An 8,533-nucleotide genomic window follows, 5' to 3' on the forward strand; every position below is an offset into this window, starting at 1 on the left:
CTGCATTATCCTACTTATCTTTACTATCATTACTACTATTTGCTTTTGACCTTGTGTCTAGCAAGAACAAGGGGAGTGATGACCCCCTTTGCCTTTGTTGGGTGCAAGCAATTATTTATTTGTGTGTAGGTGATGTTGAAGTTGACAATGTGATGCCTCCTAATAGTTCGATAAACCTTGGTTCTTAACTGAGGGAAGTACTTCTACTGTCGTGCTACATCACCCTTCCTCTTTAGGGAAATCCAACAACTCCTACGGGAGTAGCACGGGGCCTGAACAACTTCATGAGGACCTTGCTCAGCATCTGTGGGCGCTCCATGGGCACTAAACTTCTTGATGTTATCTTTACTTAATTGATTTGGACAATTGTCATGTTTACTTTGAACTAGTTGGACTATTTGTTATGTTCAAATTTCAATTCGAATTTCATAAATTGTGGATTTTAAACGTTGTTCAATTATATGTGTCTGAAATATAATTATTTGAATTATATGTTGGTACAATGGACATACATATGTAGTTCATATGCAAGATTGAAGAGAAATAGAAAAAACAGATTATTGGGAGGAGCTTATTGGGATCCTGATAAAGCACCTCACCTACAAACCCCTTCTAAATTATTGGGACAATCCCAATAACAATTTACTGGGGAACATTTTTTGATAACCTCATGGAAATGCTTGCTCTTATTTTTTTGCAGACATGTTTGTGTTTTCACATTTATAAAAACTTAAGGCGACAATTTCCTGTTGAGTTACTACTCCATACCACAATCATACGATAACTGTATTTTTCGCAAGGCTTTGCATCAAAAGACTTTCAACCACACCCCCTACCTTGTCCGTTTGCGGAGACCATCCACATTTTGATACAATGATAAGGAAAAATCAGATTGGATAAAAGCCCTTTTTATTTGGGCTCTTGCTTCAGCTTTTGCAGTTTTTCGACTTTGGCTTTAGCCGCCTCTAAATCATGCATGTGGCATATTTCAATTATGTGAGTTTCTGGGCATGAGAGAGCATGTCATTTTCAAGCCATTTAATCCCCTACAAGCGTACATCACTACATGCATCCCATCAATGGTACTCCATTTCTCGCCTCCGCTAGTAGAAGAGTAGTACCACCATTTCAAAATCTCGGAGCTTTCGGCATAAGAGAGGAGAATTTGAAACTCGGCAAGCTCTGGCTAGCACGCTGCAGGGCAGCGTCAGCTTGGTTCGTCTCCCTCCTCGCGGTGCACCAGCCCGACTTCGACTTATATAAGATATCAGGGCCCTAGGTTTACAAAAGTTAGAGTCCTTCACGGACCCGGCTTCTTGTCTTGAACAACAAGGCTTCCTGAATCTTTATTCTACAGGGCCCATGTGTCAGCATGATGGCCCAGGGCGAAAACCGACCCTTGGGGTCCTCGGTCGACATAATTGGGCCGACAACCAGCAAGGTGAGGCACCCCCCGGGCCATAACGATAAACATCGCGCTGACCAGTAAACTGATGCAACCAAGCCAACGAAACAGACCATTTTTGCAGTGCGCCAGCCTGGTTGGGCTTCTTGGAGGATAAACGCGCCCCTGGTTAGTACCTAGTTCTCGCTCGAGTTCCTCGCTCATGCATGCTAATCAACAAATTGTTTATTGTTTTTTATTTTGATAATCTCCTGTTCATTCTCTTTACTTATTAAATTTGGATATTTCATCCTGATTTATAGTTTTCCCCTCCCAATCCACAGTTATACTTTTATACCAAATATTGCACATGTGTGTGTGTGCACTGTGCACATACTTGTTTTTAGTACGCATTTATGTTTGTTTTCACATTCCAGAATGATATTTCCATGTTACAAACATATGATGCAAGATAAGAAAAATTCTGATTGGATAAAGTGTATTTCAACCGGATAGCCCAATAATTTGGAAGTCTTAATTTTTGTATTTCGCTAAAATTCCAATGTCGATCGAACGCTTTTTTTACAAATTATATTTTGCGGTGGCCAGAATTTGCCATGCTCGTTGAATGGAATTGCCATGCAATGACAACATAATTTACCATAAAAATATTTGATTGGCCATGTTTAAAAATCGACGTCAGATTTTTAACATTCTCGTAAAGTTCGACCGTAGTACCAATGAGTATATATGACCTCAAGTTTTTTTAGCCGCATCTGATCATGCATGTGCACATGATCGAGCATGGGGCATACTTGAATTACGTGAGATGTTTTCGGGCATAAAAGAAAGAACTTTTCATATTTTTTTCCCGCAAAAAAAGAAAGAAAGATAGAACCTGTCATTTTCAAGCCATTTTATCCCCCGTCGACGGAACTCTATTTCTTGTCTCCCCGGTAAGAAACTTCCAACCACGTCTTCCTACCTTGCCCATTTGTGGAGACCATCCACATTTACAACGATAAGAAAAAAAGTCAGATTAGATAAAGAGTATTTCAATTGGAAAGCCCAATAATTTGGAAGAAACGCAGCCCGGAGAAAAAGAATGAAATCACTAGAGTTTCACTGTTGCCTAAAAAAAGAGCTTCACCGTAGTAGTGCATAAAACATTGAGTATAACTTCATGGTCTTTTAGCCAGCCGGATGATATAATACCTTTACCCCTCTCATGTTTTTTTTTGTGTTGCTTGTATGGAGTATTAGATATTTGCATAGTGTCTTCTGCTATATGCGTAGTAGTATGAGTTAAATATTGTCAGTGTCATGTGATGGATTATGGATGGGCTTATGCCCATATAAGACAATAATCCCTAGTTAATCTCTAAGGCCCATGCATGTGTACGGCAAGTGGTGGGAAGTGTGGGAAGTTTAGTCTCATATTGCTACAGTAATAAAAGTGAGACCACTTTATAAGGGTTGCTCTACCATTTGATATTGGGAGCTTGGGAATAGGAGCTGTACACGCGCACTCCTCCTCCGCCGCCCGCCTCGCCTCGTCACGACGCACGGGTTGCAGGGATGAGTCGAGTCGAAGCTTATTTTTGTGCTGCTTCAGGCGATCCCATCCCGACGACCGCGTGCACGGTTGGTCGGGAGAGCAGGTGCCTCCGGAACCCTGCCGTTCGAGATCCTGCCCGGGAGATCGGCAACAAGGTTTTTGGGGAGCGTCTCGACTCGACTGCTCCCGATCCGTCCCCAGCTCCGTCCGCCTCTGCTTCCACTACTTCCCTCATATCAACACCATGGCCGCCGACGACGTTGCCGTCAAGAAGAAGGCGACGGACGAAGCCGAGGCTCCTGCTGCCGCCGCCGCGTTGGCCTGGCCAACCAGAGGGTATGATTTGGCCATCCCTCATTTACTCGTGCTTGTGCTAGCCGTATATGTGCTGCTCATAGATGGTTTGCTTCTATGTTCTGTACGTGCTAGTATGCTTAGGAACCAGTATGAGGTGCATACCGTATTTTCCATGCTTACTGTTTACTCGTGGATTAGTCTAATTGGAAAAATGCTAATATTTCCAACAATCGAAAAACCTTATTTCAGGCACTTTTTGATTCAAGGCTTTGCTGCGACACTGAAACCGAAAAAGTTTACTGGGACGCATTTTGAGCGTTAGCAGACAAGGACCACCTTGTGGCTCACAACAATGAACGTGTTCTGGGTTGGCGCTGTGTCCCCACATAATCGATTGTTCCTGAACAGGAAAAGGTGTTTAGGGAGGCAACCGCCATCTTTGTGGGAGTCGTTCTTAGTGATTGGAGACAAGTTGGTTGACGCATATCTCCATATGCGCATTGCCAAAAACTTGTGGGATGCGCTCGAAGCTAAGTTCGGCGCAACCGATGCTGGGAGCGAATTGTATGCCATGGAGCAGTTCCATGATTACAGGATGGTTGATAACCGTTCTATATTGGACCAGGCTCATGAGATACGGTGCATCACTAAGGAGCTGGAACTCCTGAAGTGTGAGTTACCGGACAAATTTGTCACAGGTTGCATTATTGCAAAACTCCCTCCTGGATGGAGGAAGTTTGCTACTTCTCTCAAGCACTTGAGACGTGAATTCTCTGTTGAGGATGTCATCGGTCATCTCAGTGTTGAGCAGAACTCAAGAGCAAAGGACTCACATGTGAAAGGGGCAGAGGGTTCTTCTAGCGCCAATGTGGTGTAGAAGAACGTCCACAAGTTCAAGGGAAAGAACTCTGTCCAGCAGAATACTACCTTTAAGAAGAAGGGTAAGAAGAAAGACAAAAAGAGAGATGGTTGCTTTACTTGTGGTTCAGAGGAACATTGGGCAAACAAGTGCCCAAACAAGTACAAGAAGTCAGGACAGGACTCCAAGTCTGTCAACGTCACCCTGAGCAACAATGATGGGGCATCTGGATATGGTAATCTGTTTACACTACTTTCTGTTTGTCAGTCCACCGATTGGTGGGTTGACCCTAGGGCCAATATTCATGTGTGTGCTGATGTGTCTTTGTTTTCTTCTTACCAGGTCGCACGAGATTGCTCCGTCCTGATGGGGAATGCCTCGAATGCTTCTGTTCATGGTGTTGGCATGGTAGATCTGAAGTTTACTTCAGAAAATATCGTGCAACTGAAGAACGTGCAGCATGTCCCTGCCATCAAGAAGAATCTCGTTAGTGGCTCCCTTCTATGTAAAGAAGGGTTTAAGTTAGTATTTGAGTCTAACAAAGTAGTCATATCTCGGTATGGACTATTTGTTGGAAAAGGATATGCTTGTGGTGGTTTGTTCCGCCTTTCCCTGGAGGATTTCTGTAATAAAGTCGTGAACCAAATTCATTCTAATGTGAACAAATCTGAGGTTTGGCATTCACGTCATTGTCACATAAATTTCTGTTGTATGACGCGGCTAGCTAAGATGGACTTAATCCCGAGTTTCACTTTAGCCAAAGGCTCTAAGTGCCATGCGTGTGTGCAATCTAAGAAACACCGTAAGCCTCACAAGCTTGCGAATGAGAGACACCTGGCACCGTTAGAGCTCATACATTCAGATCTCTGTGAGATGAATGGTGTGTTGACTAAAGGTGGAAAGAAATACTTCATGACTCTGATTGATGATTCCACTAGATTATGCTATGTGTATTTGTTAAATACTAAGGATGAGGCTCTACACTACTTTAAAGTCTATAAGGCTGAAGTTGAGAACCAACTGGAGAAGAAAATAAAACGAGTCCGGTCTGATCATGGTGGAGAGTAATTTTCTAATGAGTTTGATTTATTCTATGTGGAACATGGTATTATTCATGAGAGAACGCCTCCCTATTCACCCCGGTCAAACGGGGTTGCCAAACGGAAAAGCCGTACTCTAACTTATTTGATTAACGCCATGTTAGATACATCGGGGTTATCCAAGGCATGGTGGGGGGAGGTTGTATTGACATCATGTCATGTCCTGAATAAAGTTCCCACAAAGGATAATGAAACTAATCCCTATGAGCAACGGGAAAAGAAAAGAACTACACTCTCTTACTTACGCACTTGAGGCTGCTTGGCGAAAGTCAACATGCCGATAACCAAAAGGTGCAAGTTGGCTATAGATTTCTAGTGGTGAAATCTGATGTACATGACGTGAAGGTCGGTACGATCATGGAGTCTAGGGATGCTACATTCTTTGAGAATATTTTCCCCATCAGAGGTATGCAAAGCACTTCTAGACTGGAATCTGATGAGACTCTTGAACCTGCCATTCCGATGGAATACTATGAACATAAAAGTGATGAGAGTTCCACGGAGGATGACGAGGAAGCTCCTGTTAGGAGCAAGAGACAAAGGACTGCAAAGTCCTTTGGTGATGATTTCCTCGTGTACATTGTGGACGATGACACTCCCAGTTCCATTTCAGAAGCTTATGCATATCCGGATGCTGACTACTGGAAGGATGCGGTCCGTAGTGAGATGGATTCCATCTTGGCTAACGGGACATGGGAGATCACTGATCGTCCTTATGGTTGTAAACCATTGGGATGTAAGTGGGTGTTCAAGAAGAAGCTTAGGCTCGATGGTACTGTTGAGAAGTACAAGGCTAGGCTTGTGGCAAAGGGTTATACACAGAAAGACGAAGAGGATTTCTTCGACACTTATTCACCTGTGGCTAGACTGACAACCATTCGTGTGTTACTCGCTTTGGCTGCCTCACATCATATTCTCGTTCATCAGATGGACGTTAAGACGGCTTTCCTTAACCGAGAGCTAGACGAGGAAATTTACATGCAACAGCCAGATGGCTTTGTAGTAAATGGTCAGAAAAGAAAGGTGTGCAAGCTAGTGAAATACTTATATGGTCTGAAACAAGCGCCTAAGCAATGGTATGAGAAGTTCAACACTACTCTGACATCTGTTGGCTTTGTTGTTAACAAAGCCGACAAATGTGTATACTATCGCTATGGTGGGGGCGAAGGAGTTATACTATGTTTGTATGTCGATGACATACTGATATTTGGGACCCACCTCAAGGTCATTGAGGAGGTCAAGGCTTTTCTATCTCATAACTTTGAGATGAAAGACCTGGGCGTGGCTGATGTTATCTTGAACATCAAGCTACTAAGAAACTTTAAGGGTGGAATTACACTTTTGCAATCCCATTAGTTGGGAAGATTTTGAGTTGTTTTGGATATTCGGACTGCAAACCTTCTGCAACACCATATGATCCTAGCGTGCGGATTCGAAAGTTCGAAGGCACGGCTGTAGATCAATTGAGATATTCTCAAGTGGTTGATTCACTGATGTACCTAGCATGTGCTACTTGTCCTGACATCTCATTTACTGTGTGCAAACTGAGCCAGTTTGTTTCCAATTCGGGAGATGTGCATTGGCATGCTGTTGAGCGAGTGATGTGTTACTTGCAAGGTACTGCGAACTATGGGATTCACTATTCTGGGTACCCGACGGTACTTGAGGGGTATAGTGATTTGAACTGGATATCTACTGCTGATGAGACGAAAGCCACAAGTGGACATGTCTTCACACTTGGTGGTGGTGTTGTTTCCTGGAAGTCTTGCAAACAGACGATCTTAACAAGATCGACTATGGAAGCAGAACTCACAACATTAGACACATCATGCGTCGAAGTAGAATGGCTTTGAGAGCTTTTGATGGATTTGCCGGTGGTTGATAAACTAGTGACGGCTGTCCTTATGCACTGTGACAATCAAACAGTGATTGCCAAGGCTAAGAGTACAAAGGACAACATGAAATCCACAAAGCACATAAGAAGAAGATTAAAATCTGGCAGAAAATTAAGAAACTCCGGAGTAATAGTGTTGGATTATATCCAGACGGCTAAGAATCTGGCAGGCCCTTTTATGGAAGGGCTATCATGGATTGTGATAGAAAATGCATCGAGGGAGATGGGTATGTGACCCATGTAAGTTGCCATGGGGGTAACCCAACCTATGTGATTGGAGATCACGGGAATTAGGACCTGGGAAAACAATCCAGTGGTCAACTGAGGAGAGTATCCTTAATTATCCCACTCCGTTGGAGATGCAATATACTTTCAATTTTGTAAGGCAGGCTGACTTTTGTCTTAATGTGTTTCAAAGCTTATGTAAGCAAGATGCTAGCCTACAGAGCATTCTTTGGAGGAACACACCTATGTGAGCCCGACTGCTAGTCACAGTCTATGAGATTGGGTGATCTCCAGGAAGCTCATGAGAAGGTACGGAGTATGACTAATAAGCTCCACCCGTGGGGTTTAGCCTTCGGCAGCCACGTATCAGCTGACAATAGGCGAAACTTCTACACCTCAAACTGACAATTCAAGGCATAGTCCATTGTTCAGTTGTGAAGAAGTCTAATCCTATTGCTCTAGGTGGAAGTTCAACTTAACAGTCTCTACTGAAATTTCTGGTATATCAAACATTGTTTGGAACAATTGACAAACTTATGTGCCTCGAGATCTTGTGGGGGATTGATGGATTATGGATGGGCTTAGGCCCATATAAGACAATAATCCCTAGTTAATCTCTAAGGCCCATGCATATGTACGACAAGTGGTGGGAAGTGTGGGAAGTTTAGTTTCATACTGCTACAGTAAGAATAGTGAGACCTCTTTATAAGGGCCGCTCACTACTGGAATCTGGCATTTTGTCGTCCGCCACGTCTTAGCCGTCTGCCAACTGACGGAAAAGAGGCTCTTTGTCGTCCGCTTCCACAAAAATGACGACAAAGAAAGTGCAGATGGAAAAAATGCTATTTGCCGTCAGCTGCTTCTTTGCCGTCGGCCAGCTGATGACAAAAAGCTAGAAGGCAGACGACAAAGAGCCAGGTGGGCCCCAGAAGGCACGGCATGGCTAGGTCAGATTATTTGCCGTCCGCTAGCAGACGGCAAAAAGAGGTGATTACTTTGCCGTCTGCTGGCCGATGGCAATGTTAGTCCTTTGTCGTCTGCTTGCAGATGGCAACGAGGAGACGTGGGCCAGCCGTAACAGTGGCCCTCGTTGCCGTCTGCTAACAGACGACAAAGAAGGCCCACTTAACGGGCCGAGCCGTCTCCCCCCTCTCTCTCTTTCTCTCTCCCCCTCCCGTGCGCCCGCCTCTCTCCTCTGTCGCCACCGCCGGCCATC

The sequence above is a fragment of the Triticum dicoccoides genome, chromosome 2B, assembly GCF_002162155.2.
Source record: "Triticum dicoccoides isolate Atlit2015 ecotype Zavitan chromosome 2B, WEW_v2.0, whole genome shotgun sequence".
NCBI classification, from domain to species: domain Eukaryota; kingdom Viridiplantae; phylum Streptophyta; class Magnoliopsida; order Poales; family Poaceae; genus Triticum; species Triticum dicoccoides.